The 13,837-nt window shown below is 40.0% G+C and overlaps 1 long non-coding RNA gene across 1 annotated transcript in view; it reads right to left on the reverse strand.

Moving 5' to 3' along the window:
- Window positions 1–13,837, reverse strand: part of LOC116061029 — a 104,502-nt gene that overhangs the window by 72,769 nt on the left and 17,896 nt on the right. The window contains exon 2 of the long non-coding RNA XR_004107635.2: window positions 7,611–7,693. This is a non-coding gene — a long non-coding RNA (uncharacterized LOC116061029). The remainder of the gene's footprint in view (window positions 1–7,610; window positions 7,694–13,837) is intronic.

Raw genomic sequence — 13,837 nt, forward strand, 5'->3', positions numbered from 1 at the left:
CGTAGCGATCTAATGTGCATGTGTGGTATGCGTCCTTCATAGGATTGGGGATCGAGAACCGATTCCTACTTGGAATAGTTTCCAAAATTACGATTCCAGTAGAATTGTTTCTTTATTGGAATCGTTTAGAGGATTTGGTTTCAAATCCGATCATCACTTCCCAATTTAATATGCGCATGTTTTGGTTTCCGTAGCGGCCAGGTGCTTGTTGTGTTGCAGCCATGGAGCACAGCAAGCAGCGCTCTAGTGTGGCTTTATTTTACGTTGAAAAAGCTGTAAAACTGCAAACCACCATTGACTCAAAATAAAACTTTCCTCTTATTTGTGAAAATAGGCATGTGACCCGTTTTAACTCCACCACTCAAAGAATCCGAATCGAGAATCGATAAGAACCGGAATCCAAAGGAAGAATCGGAATTGGAATCAGAATTGTTCAAATCCAAACGATGCCCAACCCTAGTCCTCCATGCAGATAGTATAAGGGTTCGCAGCTGTCCATATTTGTGCCTGTTTCAGAGCATAATCGAGCCTTCAGTCTGCGCCATACATGGTATCTTTATCTATAATCCCATACAGCCGAGCCCTGATAGGGTGAGAGTGAGAGCAAACACAGCCACAAGAAAAACAAGAAAAGGCGTTTGCCGTGGTCGAGTACTTTGAACCCGCTTTCTCTTTCCACGTAAATGGCGCCGTCGTGGCAGATTGGACTGTATATGATATATATATATATATATACAGTAAGTTGGCAGGGACCAACTGTTTGTGCAGGAATGTGTGTTCATATCACTCCCTGCTGCACCTGTTCTGCACCTCAACTGACACCGCCTTGGGGAAAGATTAAGCAAGGGGAAGGAGAGATAGGGCACAGGGAGGCACAGGGAGGGAGAGGGACAAAATGTAGTGCAAGAATGTGGCCCTTATAACTATAAGACATCTACATGTTGAGCATAAACGCAGCTTTGATGAACATACACAAAACTGCTCAACATCCTCTGATATTATCAGCAGATATTATCAGCAGATCAGCAAAATCAGCGGGACTTACTGAAGTGTGACCAGATTTATGCATATATATATATATTTTGCATCAGGCTCGTTCACATGACCAGTCAAATAAAATGGACTGTATTCCAGCAACTACAGTTGTGCACAAAGTTCAATGCCTTGCTTGCTTTGCATTCATTTGCAAATCTATTCATTGATTCTTTTCATCTGCAAATTATTGTTTAATAATCCAGAGTATGAGGTGTCAGAAATAAAGTTTCTAAATAATTCCTTGACTGTAGGATGAAAGCACTGACCCACTTCAGTCCTTTAGTATATGGTAATTACAATCACAACAAAAGGCAGGCTTCTGTCCTCAACAACAAGTTTGTTCTAATACAACAACAACAAAGCATCTGGCCGGGACAGCAGAGTCCGCTACTCACATCCTGTCTATTACCAACGGTCAGCGCTAGTTCCGTTTACCCTTGATCATGATCATTGAGGTTTTAGAGACATTTTGAATTATATTTGATGACATTAAAATGTATGTATGTTTTGTTTATTTATTCCTCTTATTCTTATTTTAACATGTTGTATATGTCCTGTTACAGTGATATTAAACTTGTTTATGACATTTTTACTGTAAATCCTAGGGAAACATCTTCAAACTGTCCAAAAACTGACGATATGCAACCTATTTATATAAAATCAGAAAAAAAGCAGAAAAGCCTTACATTAAAGAAGCTGGAACCAGCTAATATTAATGTAGGACTGCAACTAACAATTTTTAATAATGTCATCCTAACATTACAGCTGCACCTTATTTTGTCAATTAATTGCTGGATCTATAAAGCATCAGATAACTGACCATCCAATTTCCCAGAACGCGAGGGAAGATATTCAATTTACCATAATGTAGCACAAAGGAAATAAAAACCAACGACAACTAATAATCACATTTGAAAAGCTGGAGCCATCAACTATCATGTTTGGCATTTGTCTATGAATCAATTATCAAACTAGCTGCAGATTCATCAACCAATCGACTAAATCAACCAATCACCGTGTCTTTATATTAATGGCTAATTCATTTCCTAAATTGTTGTTGATTAATACTAACAAATAGCACTAGCTGCTGCTCTTACAAATCCTACTGATGGACATGTTTATTGCTGTCAGAACACAACAGAAATGCGACAGCAGCAATAGCATAGCTGTTCTAATGGATTGTGATACAAGCATCTCAAGCTTCTCAAGCTTACATGTATTATCATAGATTGTCATACACATCACTCACAGATGGGACAGGGTTTCCCCCAGTGTTTTGCAAGCCTGGTGCCCCACCGGGCCTAAGTTGCCCCCCACCAGTCCTAAGTCACGGAGAATTATTTTTTAAATGTATTTTTAAGAATTTATTTAAACGGGGGCGCCTGGATAGCTCACCTGCTTGAGTGTGTGCCCCATGTACTAAGGCTCAGTCCCTACCGCAGCGACCGCGGGTTCGATTCCGAACTGCGTCCCTTTGCTGCATGTCATTCCCCCTCTCTCTCCCCTTTCACATCTTCAGCTGTCCTGTATGATGAAGGCCTAAACTGGCCAAAAAATAATCCTTTAAAAAACACCTGTAATACAGGTGCAGTAAGACGGTTCGGTTGAAAACTTCATATCATCGGTTTCATCAGTTTTGGTCATATTTTCAAATCTCCAGTTAGCTTTTAGCACCGACTTAATGTAGAGCCCTATGAAATCTGTCATATAGCTTTTTTAAATTCTCAATTTCACAATTCCGTCCATGATTGTGTTATCACAGAAACTACTGGGCTCTATGCTGCCATCAGTCTGTGACTGGCCCAAGCCGGGCCCTCATCGAAAAAAGACACTTGGCACCGGGCTAAACAACGTTTCTAGGCTAGAAATAGGTACATTGCACAAAACCACAGGTCCCCTTAGACCTCAGAAACGTGTAACGGCAGGTAGCGGTTTAACATCTCTGTGGCTTTAATTTACAATAATTACCTATGATAAGGATACAGTATGTAAACACCCTGCTATCTTGGTTCAAGCTGTACAGCTAGGAAAATAAGAGTATTTTGTCTATAGAACAACAAAAATGTCCCTAGCTGTCACTGCAGTGTCAGGAAACAGGGGCTCCCAGTGAAACTTGTAAACTAAGAACAACGTGTCCAGTCTGGTTTGCTAAAAGAAGTCATTCATTGTTAGTCTGAAACTGGATAGCACTCGATACAATCATATCTGTTTCACACCATGACATCCAGTGAGATGTCTGACAGGAGCTGCTGCAGCTGCCAGCAATTCAGAGAGGCTGATGTGGAACATAGACAAGAAGTTACATTCATGTTGCATATCGCTAAGCTGTGATCACACAGGGTCCAGACACTAACACAGCAAATTTCTTTATTTTCCTGACAATTCTTCTTGAAAACAGTTCTGCCGCCATCATACTGTAATCGATTTGTCAATCTTGCCTCTGACGTCTTAACTTCTGTCTGAAGCCTGAAACAGCCTGAAATCCACGAGAATCTCACAGCATGGGAGAGATACTTAAAAAGAAGAAAGTCAGATCTGTAGATGAGCAACACAGCTCTGTAGCTTGTCCTTTGAGCTGCTGCAGATTTAAAAAGAATGGCAGGGTTGAAAGGGAACATGACTTCTGATTTTCTGTTGTGTTTACTGAGACCCGGGCATGAATTTCTAATGGCTGGAACACATCAATCTTTTAAACGGACTTAAAAGGTTCCTGTGTGGAGTTTCTGGGCCAGACTGACACATCGATATGGCTGATGTTATCAACCGAGTGTAGCATATGGTGTTGGTGTATCATGCTGTCAAATAAGTAACAAGAAATTTAAGTACAGAAATGTTTGAGGTAGTTTAGAAATAGTGTTGATTTTACTCACAGTAGTTTGTCCATCTGAGCGCACTGACAAAATATCCTGCTTCATGGTCATAATAACAGGAGGATCCCTTGAATTTGGTTTTATATGTTAAATAATTAACATCAGCTGATTCATCTGATCGTTTTAGCTCTCAAATATTGATACAGCATCAAAACTCAAGCATTGGTCCAGTTCTATTTTTGACCACAGTTTGGCTCTGGAGCAACGTTTATGTGAGCGGATTTTCTTGTACCTTGTACTCTACTAGCAAATGATAAGACAGAAATAAGATAAGAGAGAAAAGTATGCATGTCATATTGCATATTTATCAATTAGTTGATCCACAGAGAATTATTCAACATGTTAGGTAGATTACTCGCAGTACAAACAAGGTATCGAGCTTGCACAGAAAAGACAATCTGAACAGGTCCTGGTGGTCAAACGCATCCAGCCTTCGAAAACATCATAAAGACTTTAGCTTTACCCTTGCACGCTGCTGCACCAATCAACTCCAGTTAAAAATAAAAACCCAGGTCTGAAAGGGAAGCAACTATTACCCCAAACACCACCTCCTCTCTGACAACTGTGGTTTGCACTTTTCTGATTTAGTCCTCCTGGTGACCCCAAACAGAGAGCCTGCCTTTAATACAGACGAACGCATAAGAACGAATGAAATTGCAGTGTAGAAACAGAGAGCTGCAAAAGAGGAACATTTTTAGCTGAGCTGAGAGGAGGCAAAAACCACTTCCTTTTAGTGAATGAGAGAGCTGTTCAAGAAACCGCACATTTTCATAAAATACCACCCACTCCGCCTCTACGATGCTGCAACCTAACATTACCGCTGCACCTTGTTTATTTGTACAACAATATAACCAGATGGCAGAAAGCAGCGAGCACTTCCCATTTCACGACAAAAAGCTCAAGACGTTCCAGCGTCACGCCTACACCGCTGCACCACGGCCCAGCCAAGCCTCCTGGCTACAACACAGGTAAAGCCACCGGTCACGGTAGTAACTCAATCACAAATTAAGCCGCACAAAGACAAACTAATTCAACATGGTATTAGCCAGAATCATTATTCAGTATTGTTTCCTCAGTTCCTGGAAATGTCCTTTAGCAGCATGCTTGGTAATTTCTAAAATAATCCCTGGCTTCTTTGCAGAGTAAAAAAAAAACATATGCTGTCTAGACATCCAAGAGCCTCAAGGCAGGTTATTAAGTTAGTTTATTGATTACCAAGGAAAGATGCTTATTCAAATGTCACTAACAGAGAAGGAGAGAGCATTAATAAAGCGACAGCTCGCGCACACATCCGTCTGACTGTAATGGTTTCATTTTAAATGTCATTGTGTCTCTCTATTGCGCAGCATTAACGGTCATAAAGCTTACTTCTTCCGGTTAGTGCCGGGTAGAGCTTGAATGGCCATCTGAGAAAATTAAATTCACTCAAATTGAAATTGAGGTTTAGTACGGGAGCTGTCCAAAAGCGTGCACTGGGATTACCCAACCAGGAGGTGAGTCAAACTGTTCAGAGAATAAAAGTAATTCAACCGCTGGCTCCGAGCCCACTCACAGTTTGCCCGTCCTGCTTTACGGATCCCCAGACGTCCCTGGTTGGAGATCAGCAGAGCTTAGAGATTATCTGTGTATGAATCCAAAAGTCTTTTTACTGTTTGTGTGTGTGTTTGTATTTGTCTGTGTGCATGTGGATGTTTGTACATATTTGTCCATTTGATTGTGCATGTGTGCATGTTTGTACTTGCGTCCGTGAATGTGTGCCCAGGTGGAGGTGTGTGTACTCGTCTGTGTTTGTGAGTGTGTGAGCCAGAACGGGAAAGTGATTCCCGTGATGGGCATGACAGATGGATGGGGAATGGCTCAGCTCGTTCTCTGTGCCACCTGAGAAGCAAGTGGGCGGGATGTGTGTGCCGAAGCTCACCTCTCATCCCTCTGACAGGAGCAACCTTGTTTTGATTGATTTACTAGCCCCTTACAAAGGTAGGCTAATTACTAACACAACAGAAAAGTACTATCACTGGAGTGAGGTTCTGTTTTGGATCTGGTTGTTTTATCAGCAAAGACCAATGTACAATCTATTTTTTAGCCAGCCCTGAGCGTCACTTTCTGGTTAAACTTACACATTTTGGTAGATTCTGTTAGCTAATTAATGTGACTGCTGTGAGCCTGCAAATTTAACCCTGGAAAAATACGTGTAAACAGAGAAAATACAGATAAATGTTTTATGGGTAGCCGTGGGTCTCAGTGCAACAAATGTGCACACATATCTCACTAACAAGGTGCGCAGACCTGAGCCTCAAACACGTTGTTGTTGATCCGACTTTCTGTAGGTAGGCAGGGTCAAAACAGGACAAAAAAAAACTTGAATTACTGTAACACAGAAACAGCATTGCCAATGTCTAACACAACAACACACCTGCACATTTGCATACTGTATGTGCAGCCCGGAGAAACATGTTCAAGCCCTAAGCAACTTGGGACTTTTGGGACCTCCAGCATTTGGAGCCAGTAGCTCATAAAAATAAGGTATGCAAAGGTCAGTAGGCTACACCTGTTGCTTGAATGTGTCTACAGATGTTATCTCAATGCATCAGGTACATATTCAATGAATATTTCATATAATGGTTACAGAGCTCAGTTTAACCTTTGAGTTTTAGTTTTTTTAACTGATTCTATACTGGATTCCGATTCAACAAACTGCTGTGCAGTGCAGTGTGCTAAGCCTTGAGTACACATATAAATCATGAAAATGCAACATGAAAAGGATCATAAGTCAACATGAGAACTGCTGTGAAGCAAAGGCGTGAGCTGTCACTGAGGCCCAGCATGTTCGCCTCTAGATAGCGGCAGCGGCAAACAGAAAAGTGCACATTCAACACAGTGCAAGATAACGCTCTTCAGAAAGGGCGCTGACTGCTGCAGCTCGGGGTCTGTGAACTGTGCGATGCTATACTGGCCTGCCGCCAGCACACGTAAAGAAACAAACGGGCCCAAAATAAACCGGGCTAATTCTAGTGTGTCCATTTTGTCCCTCGTCAGCCTCGAGTGATTTCTCAGTACTCCACATGAAGTGCAGAGATGTTGACATGTTTATCCCGGCAGCACAAAGGTAACGGAGGAGTCTGTGATTATTCCTAAGAATCCAGAGTATGAGGATATGCAAAGTTTTTTGTTTTGTAAATGAAGGCCGCTAACACAGAAGCCTGTTGTCTATTACATATGATACCCCCATGCTATTCACGTAGCAGAGAGAGAAAGCTGTGCTCATACATCTCATCTGGAAAGAAGAGCTCTCAGAATAGAAAGCTGCAGACTTTTAGTTTGTGGATACTGCACTAATCCATATTGTATTTTTGATCATTGTCAAGTTTTTTGAGAAGTCTCGACAGGCAAATAGCACAGGAAGCTGATAAACATGAGTGAGCTGAACATGTGTGCTGTACAGCTCAGATGTACTACACATACAGGATCTGATATCTGCACCTGTGGAAATATGACCCTGTTCCAGCATGGACATTTAAAATCAACCCCAACTCCCCATCCATTTCTTTGACACACTTTTGAGGTATCAACGTAACTATACACTTACATTGATGTAGGTTCAAAGGTAATTAAGTATGTGCGGAAACAGGAATTTTGAGTGACTTTAGCAGCAAACATGTCAACCTGCAACTGGGGTGTGCACAAAGCTGTGAAAACATGTCTTACCTTGGTGGTCAGTTTTCTTCACTTCAGTGTTGTTTCTTTACATTTCATCCCAGCTTTCGTCCCAACGTAGCTCTCAGGGAACTCTGTAATTAAAACAGACGATCTGTGATTCCTTCAAGTCATTGCCAACGTGAGAAAAACTTCCCCTGCACCAGACAATCTGGCTTACAGAAAGAGTTAGCCAAATCCTACAGATAGACACAGCTCTGTACAAGGAAACCCACATGGCCACTGATGCATGCATGTCCTGCCGGGGATGACTTGGGAGGATTCTCTGAGTTCATGAGAGGAAAATCCCAGAAGTAGGTGCAAGGCTGTCTTGTCTATGCAAACCGGTGTTAGATTTCATCATGTGACCAGCTTACCACTAAAAGGCTTAGTAGTTCCCTTTGGCCATAACTTAAGGCTTAGGCTTGCCAGAGGAATCAAAGGGAGTTAACCTTGCTAGATGTTCAAAAGTGGTACTACTACCTGTGGTACTATTTCAATTAAATACAGGCTTCAGGCGATAATAACCAGACAGGATTCATTAGCACGTATACTGCAAATCAACATGTCACAATAATAATTATTAGCAATCAGGCCTCGACACACATCATCAAGATGTAGATGGGAAATGCACTTGTGGTTGTTCAGAACTGTTGTGACTGTCAGCATGCATGCTTGACATAACTGTGCAGAAACCCCAATGGTAACACTTTATAATAACCATCACTAACAAATGGTTTGGCCTGTAACAATTATTTAAATTCTTTTTTACATAATCGCGGTTTCTTTGAATATAACTGACTATTGAGCTAAAGCTGTGCTACTTGTTGGCACGTTCCTAGCAACAAAAATGACGAGGGGGGGATACAGTTAGAATTTGTTTTAGGATAATAAAGAGGCATTTCCTTCATAGGCTGTGTACTTATGTTACTACATTATCTCGGTCACATAATAGTGATATAACCAAAAGATGTATCCTTTTGATGAATTAATTTAAAACTTTAATTTGTTTAATAAAAGGAATAAATAAAGATCAAAAAATAAAATTTGACTGAAAGAGACAATTATATTGTTAATTGCAATTATTTCTGAGACAATTGTTTGTACAGCAAAAGTTGGAATTGTTACAGCTCTACAAATGGTAAATTGATAGTTAATTAAACTTAAGTTATTAGTTATTTTACTGTTAAACAATGAAATGATGATTGAGAGAAATACATTTAAAGCATTCATTTATTTATTTATTCTTTCATTTACACATTTATTTCAGCATTTATTTATTCTTTTATTTATTTATTTATTCATACATTTATTTTTACATGTATTTATTTATTCATTTATTACTGCTTACATCTATTCATTAATTTATTTATATCTAAATTTATTTATTTATTCCTGTATTTATTTATATATTTATTTATGCATTTATTTATTTATTGAGACTTAAATCATGTTCCGTCCTCCATAATTATAAAGTGTTTAACTTGAAAATTATTATAATAACCATAGCCGTGTTGCATGACTAAAGAAGTAAATTATATTTCATTGTGCATCACATTCAATCATTTTATACTGAACGGGACCAAATTGGCCTCTTTGCATTGGATTGGAAATAAAGGGACTTGCAGGGGTAAATTGAATAATGCTTCACATCTGTTTTCGAACACAAAAACATTTGCACAGTCAGATAAACACACCAACACACTGTAAACACGTTTAACACGAAAACATATGTATCAACAAACATCAATCAGAAATAGACATTAGGGGTGGAACGGTAGGCTACATGTATTCGTATTGAACCGAAACGGTACGGGCGTCTCGGTTCGGTCCATGAATTTACACGGAGAATACCATAGACATTATATAAGAATGGACGCTTTAAACGCTTCAGATGTAAAGTTATTCGCTGTCAAAGTGACGTCAAAATGAATGGCAGTCAATGGAATGCTAACGGGGGGTGAGTGCTTATTAGCATCAAAATGGCGCCATAGGAGGTTCGGGTTGTGAGGAGACGCTTACCCCCTTGGAGAATACACGGTATAAAAATAAATAAAACTTGCGTGCAAATTAATTAATGTATTGCAGAACTACTGTTAGACACGCGGCTCTTTAGGGACACCTAATCTGTAGCCCTGCCCTTAGCTCGGAAGCTCCCGAGCTCCGCCTACATGTCGAGTCAGTCAGTCCAGTGAGTCCACATGAAGCAAACTAGTCTGTTAGCTCCGCTATTAGCTGTTATATAGCTCCGCCGTTAGCTGTTAGCTTCGCCGTTAGCATGTGAAGCTAACACCAAAACTCGTCAACTGCTCTGTGTAACCGAAGCTGCTCTTTTAACACCCCTGCTCTGTGCATTCACATATGAGAGCAGTGCTTGTCTCCCATATCACACTAGTAACTGATTGTCTTAGGCCTATTTTGTTTAGGCTACAAGTTAGGCTACAGATGGAGTCTGGAGATGATGCAGGGTACTTACTGTTTACATCTTACTTTATACACTTCAAACTGTTACAGCTAGCTCAGTGGACAGCCTGAGACATGCACAATAAAAAAATTGCCTTCTGCATTTTTGTTTTGCTTTTCCCTCCATTGTACCGAACCGAACCGTGATGTCTGAACCGAGGTATGAACCGAACCGTGACTTCTGTGTACCGTTCCACCCCTAATAGACATAAATACATAGAGAGATTAGGGCTGCAACTAAAATGTCTTTCATTCTCTTCATTGTTTTCGATTTTTTAATGAATCATCAAGTTAGGAGTGTGAAAGTTAACCGACACAAGAGTGACTCCGATTTTCCACTGGGCTGCGTTCCGGCTTTGTTCCCTCCTCCATACCACACCGGGAGCGTCTCAGATTGCGGAGCGTCTCAGAAGCGGAGCGTCATGCCTGCCAGACTCGCAGATTTTATTTTCTCTACAAGTACTTTACAGAACAATTGCATGTTTATTAAGCTAGAGTCTACCTTCCACTCTAAGCACTCCTGTAATTAAACTCCACGCCTTCTCTTTTCTGGTGTTGTCCTGATAAAAAGGATCTGTAATGTCGTATTAGGTTTTTCCACCTCCAAGATGAATCTCTCGTCGTCCATGGTGTTGTAAAGGAGACAAACGATATTGGGGGGGTGTGTTTAGGTACATTAAATGGATAGTCTCGCTGTTTCCCTTCCTGCCCAGTAGGGGTGCAATCGACTCAATATCGTTATCGCAATATCACGCTGCGCAATATTATATCTAGGGGTGCAAGGTATATCGACTCAATATCGATATCGCAATATATCGAAAGTGTCGCAATAAGTACGCAATATTTTGTGGAGCGCTGCGTCCCGTCCGTTGGCTGTGTGGCTTAGTTGTGTTTGATCATGTTTCATTGGCCAGTTACCGTGCCACTTGCACATGTTAGTGCACGTCAGCGCACGGGTCCACTACGTGACGAACCCTATGGAGCGTACCACGTGTGTGCATATTTAGACAGAGTGACAGTGTAAGTGAAGAAATTGATAGAGACAACTAAACGGAACAAATCAGAGAAGCAAAAGAAAAGTTGTCCTGTTCTCTTTATTTATTGATTTCATACTGTCCAACCAGTAAAACATGTCCTGTTCTCTTTACTTATTGATTTTATACTGTCCAACCAGTAGAACATGTCCTGTTCTCTTTATTTATATATTTTATACTGTACAACCAATACAACATGTCCTGTTCTGTAGACATGGTCCTTATTTATTTATTTTTTCATGTTGTACCAGTCCAATATGACCGTCAGTTGAAATAAACCTTGTGTTGTAAGGAAATTTGTTTAATTTGTTATGAATCGATTTTGATGCGTTTTCATGTAACTTATAATTTTACATATGTTTAAAAATATCAAAATTAATATTGATATCGCAATATTCATAATCGATGCAATCCTACTGCCCAGCTGTCAGAACGGCACGTGTCTTGCATGAAAATAGAGATTCACCTACACCGATACACAGCTACATATCTGACCCAAATTCTGCATGAAATTAGGAAATAAATTAATACAGTTGTCAAAAAAAATTTAATCTTTCTGAATAAGTCTGTGTGTTGGTGTGTGTGATTCGCTACACTACTGCTGGCTCACAATCAAAAACCTGCTTGGAGTCACCCGCAACATTCCCACAAAAAGAAATATCAGACTACTGTTAAAATGTTGCCTAAAGTCTTCAAAAAGCACAATTGTATAATAAAGTGAGTTGGTGGCACATCAAACCTCGCTACGCATATAAGAAGGCAATGTGTTAGCTGACAGTGAAGTTACTCAGAGGAGAAGTGAAGACAAGCAGTGTTGACAGCTAATGCTACTTCCAACTGGCCCCTAACTTCTTCTGGTTACTGAAGCCATGTGCACTGTGCTACCGAAAATACCAAATTAAGATAATGATACTGACCCAGGAACAAAGGTAAACAATTACCTAGTCTGCAGTATTTTTGTAAAATATTCATTCATTCGCCCACTTTTACAAATATGTTTGAGGGAGAAGACATATTTTCCTGTGGCATTTTTGATGCGGTATTTGAAAAGGAAACGACGGAAATAACAGGTTGCATGTAGTTATTAAAATGTCAACAGCAATAATAAATGCTTGTGGCAAGTAAAACCAAGCCTGAAACATTTTCAAAGTGTATTTCATTAACTTCCTGTCATTCAACAAGTCTATTTACTGACGGTCTATTTCAGCTCTGATTGAAACACACACACGCGTCCTCCGATACACACACACAATATCATGACGTCTTTGGCACATTAGATACATTTTTCCAGGTTGTATCATTATTTGATGACATTCAGCCATGTAGCAGCACGACATTCTCATCTTTCCACCTGACTTGGCATGCGGCACACAAAGGGCCACTCCTATCTCTTGCATTAAGAAGATAATGAAATTATTCTTTTTGAATGAACACTAACGTGACTGCTTGTTGCAAGGGTTATCAAAGAAACAGAATTGGTGGCCTTTCAGTATCATTTTGTGTCTCACAACTGCCGCTGTCTCACAAATTTTTACAGAGACTGAACGACTGCTTCCATAACACAGATCAAAAGGTGAAGTAATGAAGTAGAAGTGAATAAACTTATTGATGTGTATATCTTTTTATGTTATTTGATATTCTTTTGTAATTCTCCCTTTTGTTAAACATTAAACTGAATCCATACTTAATGTTAAAGGAAGACATTATCTAAGCCATTTGGGGGTTTCCTGTCTTCCTTGCACATGTTATATTGAATTATTAGTATAGTATAGTATAGTATAGTTATTACAAATTATTATTCTTTTCTGATGTGAGGTGAAGTACTCAGGTGCATGCATCCGATTCTCCTGCTAATCCATATGCTAAGCCAGCTCTCAGCCAATCGGGGAGGGATAAATATGCATCGGCACAGGTGGGACAGATAAGAGGGCCAGCTGCTTGGAGTCAGGGCTCAACCAGACAGCACTTAAGCTCACCTACAGTATATCCTGCGTTTTATGTTAACCCAAGAGAGAGAGATGCAGGTTAGTATTGCAAGTAGGAAACGTGTGGTAATGATGTAGTCCTGTTCAGAAGTGAAATTGTACAGCAACACCTGAAAAACCTATGTAGCATCAAGGCTGAGTATCACAACCTCAATACTTTGGTGGGTTCAGACCGAAATGTGTTTGTGTGCTGTCATCAGATGTTTGGCTAGATTCATGATCTTCTTTACTTTTTGTCTGATCAGATATATCCTGATATATCCTGATAAAGGATTTGGAACCGGTTCCAACTTGGAATCGTTTCAAAAATTAGGATTCCAATAGAATCGTTTCTTTATTGGAATTGTTTTGAATCCGATCATCGGTTCCAAATTTAACACACGCAAGTTCAGGTTTCCGTAGCGGCCCCCGTACTTCCAAGCACTTCTGTTAAGGGGAATGTTAAGGGGACAAAACAAGACTTTCACCCAGGAAACGGGTGTTTGTGTGTAGTTTATCAATGGCTGTCATGTTAGTCCTGTTAATTAAAAAGTACTTTGAAACAACCTAAATTTTACAGCAGAAGTTCTCTCAGGATCTCTTTTATATCCAAGAAAAATGTGTATTGTAACTGAAATGTCCCTAACCTAATTGATATTGAATCGGGAATGTAATCAAATTGGGACCTTGTGAATCCGAATCTATTTAAGAAATCATTGGCAATGCCCAGCCCTAGCTGCTCCTTGAGCCTATTTACAACACTGAACCTGATCATATT

The sequence above is a fragment of the Sander lucioperca genome, chromosome 22 (genome assembly GCF_008315115.2).
Source record: "Sander lucioperca isolate FBNREF2018 chromosome 22, SLUC_FBN_1.2, whole genome shotgun sequence".
Lineage (NCBI taxonomy): Eukaryota > Metazoa > Chordata > Actinopteri > Perciformes > Percidae > Sander > Sander lucioperca.